General features: G+C 32.1%; 1 long non-coding RNA gene across 1 annotated transcript; it reads right to left on the minus strand.

The window, feature by feature from the left end:
* Positions 1 to 5,061: 5,061 nt before the first annotated feature.
* Positions 5,062 to 6,976, minus strand: LOC124440709. Its single transcript, XR_006946723.1, has 3 exons — positions 6,892 to 6,976; positions 5,974 to 6,045; positions 5,062 to 5,295 (listed from the first exon to the last, which is right to left on the minus strand). It is a non-coding gene; the product is annotated as an uncharacterized LOC124440709 (long non-coding RNA).
* Between the last annotated feature and the right edge of the window lie 5,580 nt (positions 6,977 to 12,556).

Raw genomic sequence — 12,556 nt, forward strand, 5'->3', positions numbered from 1 at the left:
AATCGGTGATCGAATTCCTTTGCGTTCAGCGTGCAGAAAAATAAATAATATGCCAAATGAAAACAGCTGGAAACCATCGGAAAATGAATCTTGTTCTGGTGCGTCCATTTCTACACCAGCCTCAGTAGCATTTGAACGTACTAGGCTGTTCAATCCTCGACATTCAACATTGAGACGAACCGGTGGTAAGAGAAAAGCATCTCAGCGTTCTGGTCGAACATGGACGGCGCAAATGTTCTGCCTGGCTAATCGCCAGCAAAAAATATTCCGAATGCAGATGTTAAGCAGATTTTACTGATGAAGTGGCCAACGGTAAGACTTCAGGCTCCCCACAGCTTAAAGAAGTTGGTGGGTTTGAGCTTTTGCAGTATCAATTAAACTGTCGACAACTAACCATGAGTAGCTGCCGTTGGGCTGTAAGACCTGAAAGCCAATATCGGAACGCAGTCTAAAATAAATGCCAGGCCTATTCAAGCAAACCTCTCCACAAAGCCAATTAAGGCGGAAAAGAAAGTTCAAGTGACAGAAACTTGCAATGGGTGCCATCAAGAATTCCCCATGAATCAGTTACGGAGCCATTCTTAACACACGTAAAGCAGAAATATTAGATTCAAGTTTCGATTCAGACTTGAATGGCGACAACTTTTTGCAACAAAATCCTGTTCATAGTGCTACTCCATTATCTCACGAAATTAATGAAGATCCATCCGTCACCATTGCAGCAAATGATGAGCAACACAATGCTGATGAAGTCATTTTAACAGATACTACTTCCCTATTCACTTCAGATAACATTGCCACAGACACACTAGTACAAAATGCCCTTGTGGTTGTGATGACCGAAAGAAACACTCCTAAAGTCCCACTTCTGTCTTGAAATTGACAGAATTACTGAACCTCTAAGAGCAGTGACTCAAAGTCAAGAAAAAACTGATACCAATTCAATTATTGAGAACATTTTTGAATACTACAAGGAACATGCTATTTCTACTACTTAAGAAGTTGTGCGTCTAATGCAGTCAAAAATTGTTAGAATGAGAAACCTGGAAATTGAACAAGAGGACCCAAGTCTAGAGGGTGCAGCAAACTACATTTTAGTCGACCGTTGCAAACATTCTCAGAACAGGTATGGATGAAATTAATGGTATTGAAGATTTGTTTCTTACACTTGATGTCAAGTTTTATGGAGAGGTAATCTCATATTATGTGTCATTATTCAAATAGATTTTTCTGTAAAAGCATACTGTCAAAAAGATGATACTGGGGAGAAACGATTAATATTTTGCCTTTCAGGGCTGAGTATATTAATGGAAAGCTGCCGCAAATATTGTCGGAGGATGTCATCCATGAAATTTTTGTAAATGAAAATATAAGGGAATGTTTCAAAAATCTTATTAGACGATTAGAGAAACTTGGTATACTTTTGCAATAAAATATATTTCCTTGTGAGTTATTAAAACAAAATTAGACTCTACGACATGTTTTTATCCTAGATGTTTTGCAAAATTTCATCATTGGCGGAGATTTTCAGGTCAAATCCTTTTACTGTCATAACACTGAGAAAACTAAGTTCACTTCTTGTGCCGGAATTTCCTCTTATGGACTACAATCAACGAAGCTACGAAGCAAATGTTTTTACTCTTTATTGCATATATATGAGAGAAGTTGCTGGTAGGTTCTTTGATTGTCCGCATTTTTTATTAGATTTATAAATAACTATTGACACTTCCTTTTCTTTCTTGCAGCTGGTCGTCGTGGAGATGTAAAACTTGAAAGCAAATTGCAGTTTGCAACTGCGAAAGATGAAGAACCTCTATTGGGTTTTAAGTTGTCTTCTAAAATACGATTTTTGTGAAGTTACCAACTCATTTTTGCCAGTTGCAAACACATGTATCACTGTAATGACACTTCACTATGCTTCAAACAGTTTCCAGCTGATGATGTCTTGTTTGGTTTATACGATGAAGCTTTTTCATTTGAATATTTTGGAATATTTAGATTTTCAAAACAAACCCTGCATTATAAGAAAAGGAACTGCAAAAGATACATATCGGTTGTGGGAGGCATATTCAAGTTTTTATATTATGAGTTATAATCATAACTGTTTACATTAGAGAGTGATTTAAGTGTCAAGAAAAATGATTTGCTTAGTTTTCTGAATTTCTTTCGATAACTTCCAAATTAAGTTTATACTGTTCAATTCCATAGTTATCAGCATTTCATGGGACTTCCTGAAGTTCAACAAGGTCTACAGTAAGGTCTAATGTTGGTGGAGAAAAAAATAGGCCTACCCTCTTCATTTTCATTATTACTAGTATCATCAATTTCCTCTTCAGTGCCGTATTGTTGCACATCATCAACCAGTATATCAAGGCCTGTTGGATTTTGCACTTGACCGGCCATCCATAAACTTCGTGGACTTGTCTTCGTGGTTGTCATGTGATGGTTGGACCTTTTCCAAATTATAAGTTTTTTATTTATGTTATTCATGTATGTGTAGCGCAATGCAGCGATGTGTTTCAGTGTTTGCTCTTTAGTAGATCAAGGAGACCTTGATCCTCCATAAAATAAAACAAATAGTAGGAGAATCTAAGAACTCCCTAAAACACATCTCTCCAAAGTCACTCGATCCCTTGGTTATGTGTACTTCGACCTGTAATTATATTTCCTCTATTGCTTCCTCTTTTCAATCATGTTGTCTGCAATTCTGACATTTACTAGACCCTACAAAGTTTCATACAATGAAGTTTGCACTTAACGAATTTTTATATAATGAAGTTTGGACAGCTTATAATGAAGTTTGGACACCATATAATGACGTTTGGACCGCATATAATTTGGTTTCGACCGCATGTATTATTCTCTCAAGTTCAAATAATTTCGTTTCAACCAAATATAACTAAAAGAATTATAATGTCATGAAAACTGATCACTTAAGAGAGCTAAGGCTATCCATACAAAAGAAAGGGATGCTAAGACTGGAGGAAACTGATCCTTGGATACCATTGATAAAACAGGCAAAAAACAAAGTAATGTCGATTTTGATGAAATGAAAGAAAGCTTTTTGAACAGAGATCTGGATGAGCAGACAGCTGAAGATCAAGCGTATTCTATCATCCTACTAAAACTTAAAAAAAACTGGAAAATGTTTATATTTAACGTCGTATGTGAATAAATTATAACAAGCTCAACGGTTAAAAGAGGAAGACCATGCAAAACTTAATATTTGAAAAAATACTTGGTATTTGGAGTCATATGTTCTTACCTATTGTCGAAGTTGTACGAAGAGTCTAAGAGAAAGATCATCGTGTGATGGAATAAATTATCTTATTTAGCACGAATATAATTAAACAAAATGTGCGCGTTGCATTGTGGTTGGCAATGATTCTTTAATTTCGTAAGAGCACAATAGTCATTACACATTCAAAATACACGACAAATTTCTTTAGAGCAAACATGTCTTGGCATTACTTTATGCCATCTTCAGTGCGAAGTGAATCAATATAGGAAGTTAACACGATAATATGTTATAGTGATAAAGCGGAAATATTGAATCGTTATGAATAATTATTTACAGTTGATTAAGATGTTATATAATGTTTGTGTTAGGTTTTATAAAAGAAAAGAAAAAAACTGCATAGAAAATAGATAAAAATGATAAGTCATATTTTCTATTTACAGGTCGCAGATAGTGTTAAGATGTTGTATATGTTTGTTGAGGTAAAGTTTAAATATCAACGATAATTGAATACTAATTATAATGAATAAATCACTTATCGTTGCTCATTTTCTATAAAAAATAACACAAAAGAAGCTTAAGTCTCATTTAAATTTGGTGAACATAAAAATTTGAACGCTAGAACTTACTTTGCTTTAAATAAAAATAAAAGAGGACAGAAAAAATGGCGACAAGAAAAACCACGCCCACAACAGTGCCAGTAATAAAACCGATGCTTGTTGTATGATCATATCTTTTCAAGCTTTTTGTATTTTTGGAGGCACCTTCAAGAAACAGGTGTCAAATTATGCTTTAAAGAAGAGTTTTTGGTAGCTCCACTACATTTAAAGAAGAAATAATTCAAATACCAGACCAATAAATAATGTAAAACAGTTGAAACTCAAAATAAAACATTTCTAATATGTAAAAAATATACTTTGTTCTGCTCTAGATTAAAGAAGCAACTTTGCAAATTTATTAATGCTTTGTCTGCCATTGTTTTTAACACAAGCGGATAAAGTATACACAAAAAACGTAAGTACACTGTCCTAACATTTTTATTAGGCTAGTCGTACAAGTGCCTGTACAATCACTTAAACGTCAAAATTTAATGATTAATTTTGATTCTGCAATATATTTATAACCATGCTGTACTCCAAACATCTTTTATGAACTCATTGACAAGCTCTTCACCACCCCTCCCTCCAAAAAAAAATAGAAAAAGTTACAGTTTGTTGTGGCAGAGTACAATTTATTAGTTGACAACGTTTTTCGCGAAAAAAATGATCTGGAAACTAGAATAAAATTATTCAAAAGAAAAGATTCCTTTTTTTTCTAATTCTTTTGCCATTACACACTTTTCAAGGAATTTATGTTATTTTAAAATACAACCAGACTGCCATCAAATGAAAAGAAAATTTATTAAGTTTTGTGACAATTGTCCCAAAACCCATATTTTGAGATGGTTTAAGTGATCAATTAAATTTTATACAACTCAATTGTATAATTTGCTGTTGGTACTTAATTGAAATAGAGAGTCAGTGAGAATCGTATATTAAATTCAGTAAGATAAAAATTCTATGAAACAATATTCAAGAAAACTTTTCATTTCACAAACTATATTACTTAAAACACTCAACGCTGACATAATACACAAAAAAACGGCATTAAACGTGATCTGAAAACTAGAACAGCAACTCAACAAATATTATTTGCTGTTGGTACTTTAACTAAAGAGTCGGTGTTGCTCGTATTTCAAATTCAGTATGATAAAAATTCCTTGAAACAATTTCACTCCAGAAAACATTTCACTTCACAAACTTTATTTAAAATAACAGTAATATTCAATTCAAGCACAACTGGAAACTAAAGCAACAGCAATTCGATCAACAGTTCTTTTTTCTTCGCAATATGTTTTTAGCATTATGAACATAGTATACTTTGGTAGCTATACTTTAAACTATGGGCTGAACATTAGCAAAACGCAAAAAAGTAAACTCGAAAAACTCAGTTACCGTTTGTAGATGCAAAGACACTTGATTGCGGATTAGTTGTCGGTGAGAGGGCCTCAATGGAACCTAGTATAAAAGAATTTGCTTTCATAATATTCATTCTAGAACTATTCTAATTCAGGGGCTGGTTTACAAAGCCTGCATAGCGTTATTCAATGGATAGCAAAATATTTCAAACTTGTAGAAATGGTGTTGGTATTTCTGTCGCGACAAAAAAATTCGGTAATCTTAGAAACAATATTTTATTTCAGTGATTGAACTGTTAAAATCGTATAATTTTCTTTCATAAGAGATTTTTTAAAAGTTTAAAAAAATTTGCTATCCAATGCAAAGCTATTCGGCCTTCGTGCAACCGGCCTCTTTTGTTTTCATAATACATCATGATTGCCTTCAAATGAACATCATATTTTTGTTAACTTTAACTAATTAAAAATTTGAATTAGCTTATAATCTCCTCTTTTAGATTGAAATAATTTATTTTTAATAAGCAACTTTGACAACATTATCATGTAATGTAGCTACATTTTATATATCAGAAAAACCACACGGACTACGGAAGCAAGCCAATGTTGACGATATTCTGATTTGGTAAAAATTCTTTAGAAAATGTTCTAGAAAACCTTTTACCTTGTGGACTTATAATTACTTTAAACAATAATTTTCACTGCAAGTAACAAACAAAAAAGAATGCACACTACAATTCGACACTGCAAAACGGAAAATACAAAGAATTGATAAAGATACCGTTTTTAGTAGAAGATATGTTGAATGGCATATCAGCTGAAATTCTTGTCATCGAGAAACATGATGTGGGAACTAAAACAGAAGCATAGGTAAACATGATAAGATTTAATTTTGGAATTCTTTTTGCTTTGGAACTTTATGCATACTTTTAAAATTGTTTGCTCTAATTATTTTTATTATAAAAAAAAATCGTGTTGCCATCACATGCAAGGACAAAAAAATGAGTTTTGTGACAGTTATCGCAATGACACGATACTTCAAGCTAGCTCAAGAAACTACTCAATTAAAATTCATAATTGTGAATTTTATATTGAAGAATTAAGCAAATTTGACAATATAATTTTATCATTTGTTTTTGGTGCTTAAAACTAATTGGCTGGTGATATTCGCATATTTTATTTTAAGAAAAATTCTTAAAACAATGTTTAAGAAAACCTTGTTTCACGAACTTTATTACCTAAAACAATCATATAAATGCAAGCACAAACAAAAAATGCACAGTTTAACGATGAAAAACGCTGAAAAAAACATTAGGAAGTTACTATTTCTAGAAGTAGAATTTCTGGGTAGCTTTAAATTTGAAAATTCTGTCGGCATTAAACGTGATCTAGAAGCTAGAACAAAAGCAAAAATTTTTTTTAATTCGAAATATCTTTGTATCATTTTGAAGATGCCATACTTTAAACCATGGGTCTGAACAATTAATCTGATCATATCTTGCAAAAAAGTTGTTTTGTTGAGATTTTAACAAACTAATTCAACCATTTTACTGAATGAGAACAACATGTGCTAATCAAATTTATTATTTGATACATCATAACATTTTGCCACAATAATTTACATTCAAAGATAGCGTCTATGCATGAAGAAGGACCAAACCACAAAACAATGAACCTAATGAATAAAATCAAAGCTTACCAGCGATATACACATTGATACTACTCGAATAGCGTCTCGTTATGGTATAAATGTTTAGTGTATATTTTCCATTATATAAGCTGTCCATATTTCTTAATTCTATAGTTAATGGTTTATAAACATGAACTTTTAGATGGGCTTGATGATGATAATATACACTTCCGCTGTTATCATGTATTTCTGCAAGTTCTCTGCCGAAAGAGGAGCCATTGGGAGTGAACAGCCACACCCGTTGTGTTATGGGGGACGAAACTTTAAACTTCCATGTTATGTTTATCGAAGTTCCCCGTCGAAAGAAAAATGTATTGTCCTTATTTTGAACTACTATATTTCCTATAAATAGAAGAGTATTTTTTGCATCAGAAGTCATTGAAGATTCAAGAAAATTAAAATTATATGAGTTATAATACCTTTGCGAAGAGAAATAAAAATTGTAAAAAAAACAATTCCAGATGCAGCTTTCATTGTTCTTCCTAAAACGATATAGTTTTTGCTCAAAATTATATGTAGCATTTCAAGTATCTTTTGAAAAAAAGCTTTTTGCATAAAAATCAAACCAAACTAGCTAAATAGTTTTGATTTAAATCAAATATTGCCATGATTGAAGGCTCTAACGGTCTATATTGCTTGAACGGTCTGGTGTTAATAATCTTATTTGATTTGAATAATCCTGGACATAATTGCAGTCATTTCTATTATTACTCATTGGCTACAATACCATTGTTTTTTTTTCGAGTGTAGACATTTTACAAGAGGTTTTTTTTGCCTACAATCTTAACTACTAGGTTTCAGCCACATATGAGTTAATGTAATCAAAAACAATTTAAATTTTCCTGAATTTGTTTATCAGGATCCAAGTAAGTGTGGTAATCTTTATGAATTGGAAGAAGGTCAGTAAGTATACATCCTGCACAACATGCGTTGATCTTTCGCAAACTGCACACTTTGAAACTGTTGCCTCGTCACCTCTAAAATTCTTACACTTCTTAATTAATTTATTTTTGCCAAAGCTTTGGAATTATAAGCACTATATATTTTAATTTCAGATTATTTCTCACCAACATTGCGCGTTTTCATAGTTTATTACATTAGAGTCCCGAGTGTTTCAAACATTCCTCGGATGTAAAATATACAATTAAACATATATATTATGAAAAGTATAACACTTTTCTAATAAACTAAGAAAATATAAACAGATATAGCGATTTAACTGTGCAAAGTGCTTACAGAAAATATGTTGGAAATAATCTTCCTTGGTTTAGTACTCTTTTGTCGAGTTTTTTTTTGTAAATATTTGGCTGCGAGAAATGTTAAAATAATGTATCAATGAAAAGCAGTTACTTGCCTGGTTTTTGAATTTATGAATTGGTTCTAATAATCTCCTCTTATAATGTGGTGAAGATTTACTGAGAATTGATTATTCTTCAATTAGAAAATATATAGTGACATAAGCAAACAACTCTTGATGTTTTATAGTTAGCTTGTTCAAGCAAACTTAACTTTCGCGGAATTTAATTTATATTGGCATCGCATCATTCGTATTTTGAAAAACATTGTCCGTTTTATACTTATCACATAGAAATTTTTCTTCTCAAAGATATGATACTAAGAGATATGCATATGGTGATAGACTTTGACGCTGTTTAAAATAAACTTTTAAAACGATATGAGATCGACGTTGTGCATAGCACATGATATCAAGAAATATTTATATTCAGAAAAAATTTAATTGTAAATCTACAGTTACGTTATGTCATGCCTTGATCATTATAACTGGAACTGCGATATGTGTATGCTTTTTCTTTTATTCTAGAAACAGGTAAATGCTTGTATTAATGCTATGTATGAAGTTAAAAGTCCTGGTTGTGAAAATACTTGTATGGACTAAAATACCTTGTAAAGTGTTACGTGAAATGAGTAAAAATGCGGTTGACAAATATTTTTGCAATTGCTGACCTTCCACCTTTTTGAATACAAGTAAATGTAATGCAGTGAATGTATTTGACGTATGCTAAAATTTCATAGCAAGAACTTCCCGTAAAACTGTGCACAAAATACAACTCAAACGTTTGACTCTTTCTCTTAGCGGCTAGCACTCGGTATACATCAGTATTCTACAGTTGTAAGACAACGAAAGCTTTCGGTAGAAATTCGTCACTTTATCTGCTGTTTGTATATGATTTGTAGGTTTTTGCCGTATATGCAAGCTGTGCATGTAAAAATTTATGTGGGCAGGAAATTTAGACGAAAGAGTAGTTGCAAATTTAAATTATAAGTAACTATGCAAACTAGGCTTTAAAGACAGTATTATAACAGTAAACGCACAGAAAAAAACAAACGTTTTAGTGACAACAACTGCAGAAATTAAACGACTGAAAGTTTGATAGATTCAGAAAATAATTCGACAAGTCAAGGCCAACTGAACAACTATGTCGTATCAAAGATAGTTTGATAAAAGACTATTCAGCTCAAACTAAGTAAAAATGCGGCGAAATTGATAAAATATGTTTTAATTAAAATACAAAGAAAAAGAGACCTTACTTTCTACTTTCGGTAACTCCTCCAAGATCTTGTTTCCAAATAATGGCAACAAAGATTCGACATGCTTTTATATATGAAAGTCATATTTACTTTACACTTGATACTTTCATTTGTGAGACGGGGAGTTGAAGTTTTAGACGTTTTCGTGACATTTAAAGAATATTTCTTCTTTAATAGCAATCAACGTTTTTCGCTTTTACAAACAAACATGCAGGAGCTGTCGACAGCATAAAGATAAAACTTAACAATTATATCTTTTTTAAGTCGGCAAAAATAAGATGTATTTTCTTGTTTATTCTTATTTGCATGCACATCTGAGAATTAGTACAGCATTTTTCATGATAAATCGCGTTAGTTTGTTTTACGACAGACACGTGGCAAGGTCGTTGATGGAAGAGGGGGAGGGAGGAATATCTATAAACTGACGCATTTTAAGTTTCTCTGAAATCTATTGCTTGTTACAAACATTATAACAACATGCATATACAAATATAGCCTTCCCCATAAAAACATTGAGCTTGCAAAATTTAGAAGGTAATATGTAGCTACATTCGACCAGCTTTAAAGCTGACTATTTAGAGATTCCTGACAGACACAGCGTTTAAAAATGAATTTAATCTACAGCGACTGCGTTCAGTTTGTTCATTTTTGTTTTCCTCCTACTATGTCCTTATAGTTACACTACACTTTTTCAATACAGCTCTTTATGCATAATTGCGAAAACTTGTAACGATAGCTTTTTACGCTTTGAAAAAATGCTCATATTACAAAATTATCAAAGATATCTGACAATCCCAAACACCTTGGAAATTTTCTTACCCCAACAGGCGGCACGAGTTAAACTTTGCAATAGTAACATGATAGGTCTAATGTTCTCTTTACAAAATGTTTTCATTTTGTAGCACAGCGATAACGTTGTTTTTGTTGCTCAAAAATTTTGTAGAATATAATTGTCACGTCAATTTGAGATGTCAAGACTTTAAACTTCCAGTTATGAAACATTAGAAATAGCTTTGTCAAAAACAAATTGGCGGTACTTCTTCTTAGAAACGCCCCAATTTCAAACATCTCAACTTTCGTTATCTCAAGTTGTGTATAGGCAAGAATAGTTTTGCTAAATATCAGTTAATTCGTATAGATTCCATCACAAAGAACATGTAGAGCGATAGCTCTTTAATTTTATATGCACACTCAGGGAAACAAAAGTAATTTTGACTATAAAACTTAAGCTTAGATATGATATCTATAATGTGGGTGACTAGCGGGCATTAGGCGACCCATAAATTGTTATCTTACTTAAAATCAAAGAATCATTATTTTTTGCGCTCGTGAAATATTACAAAGAGTTAAATTTTCACCATACACTACCCGAAAACGGATATTAAAAGCGAACTAAACGTTAGTTACAGGGATGTTTTGGGTCCCTTAATACACGCTATATACTTTGTCTTTCTTCGTTGCAACTTATGGACAACTTAATGGACAACATGATTACGTTTTGGTGGCTGTTATAACTCAGTTAATACAACTTTGATTTCACAAAGCTTTTGCTTAATAGGTTGAAACTCAGCGTACGACAGTACTTTTGACTTGTCTTGCTTTAACTATACTGTTGTAAAAACACTATGAAATTCTAAGGGCGCAGCACAGTGAAGTTTCTAAACTGTTGTGACTTTCGATTACAAATAACACTTTTATGCATGATAATTTCAGCAAATAGATGAATAATTTATGTAGTTCTGTTTCTTAGGGCATACTTTTTACTGGGGAGTGACTAGTTTCTAGTGTAATTTTTTCCGGTCTCAACAAAAAACCTATAAATCAACTTTCAAGTAAAATCTAAGATTTTAAAACTTTCTTTGAAAGAAATTTTAGCATAGGCTAATCTCAAAACACAAAAAAAATAATAGAGGTTCTTCATACTTTATAAGAAATTAACAGCTGGGAGGTGAAATTCGACATATTAGGCTATAATGAACATGACCTTGTAAAAGTAAATATATTTATTTAATAGTTTCCTTTGTAGATAAAGTGCGCGTGGCGTTTATAGAATATTTTCTTTGTAGACACATTACAGTTATCGGATACGAAAATTGTTATTTGACTTTGACGAACAGCTAAATAATTACATATTTTTACTTTAATTGCGTTTATAAGATAGAACTAGAAATTAAGATTTAAGAATATCACCTGTCATGACCACTGATCTGATAATAGACTGGATATAGCTTCTATAGGTAGCAAAAGTGAAGCCTAATTATATATGCAAAATGCACTTCCGGGTACCACAAGAAATACAAATTTCTATAGAAATGTATGGCGGATAACGTTTACATACAAGGATTTTCGAATATTTAAGGCATTTCGTGACCTTTTACTAATCTCAAACATCTGTCATGTATGAAACAAGTTATGTTAATCAATTTGACATCAAAATGATACCAATATCTGCAAAATATCGGCGTTCGTGTTCATTTGAAAATTGCGCGTGCAAGAATCGAATTTGCCCCATCGTTGCAAAGGCAAGATAATTCACAGCTCATTTTCCAAGTTCAGAGGCAGTTATGATCTAGAATGAGTTTCGATGCTTAAAAAATTCGTTTAGTACCTTTCTTTTATCATTCTTTATTATCTAGACATTGTTTTACGTAACTTTTGCCGTGACTTCATTAGCTGGGTACTGTTGTTGTAGGAACAAGACAAATTTACTAAGCTTTCTTCCTCTCTTTATTCTTATTTTCATTTCTGTTTTTATTTTATAAAAATAATACAATCACCACACCTTGCTGTAGCATTTGTATATAGCCATGAGTAAGTATGGTTGTTATTGACGAAAATATCCAACATTTTTATCAATTGCAGTCTATACCGTAGCATCAGGAATTGTATTCCCATGTGGTAAACTGCCATCTGAAGTTAAAAGCACCTTTCTGTTTTATTGCATACTTGAATAACAATAGCTGTTGGTTTGAATCAAAGTACTCATGTCTTTTAAAGACAGGAAAGCAGATTCACTTTAATAATTTTTTTCAACCAACAGCTTCTTAACAAGTAGGGCAGGCGGTTTTCTTTGGCAGCATCTGCCTATAAAATTAGCCATGTATGGTATTGCAATCACTTTAAA

The sequence above is a fragment of the Xenia sp. Carnegie-2017 genome, unplaced genomic scaffold, assembly GCF_021976095.1.
Source record: "Xenia sp. Carnegie-2017 unplaced genomic scaffold, XeniaSp_v1 HiC_scaffold_2, whole genome shotgun sequence".
Taxonomy (NCBI): domain Eukaryota; kingdom Metazoa; phylum Cnidaria; class Anthozoa; order Malacalcyonacea; family Xeniidae; genus Xenia; species Xenia sp. Carnegie-2017.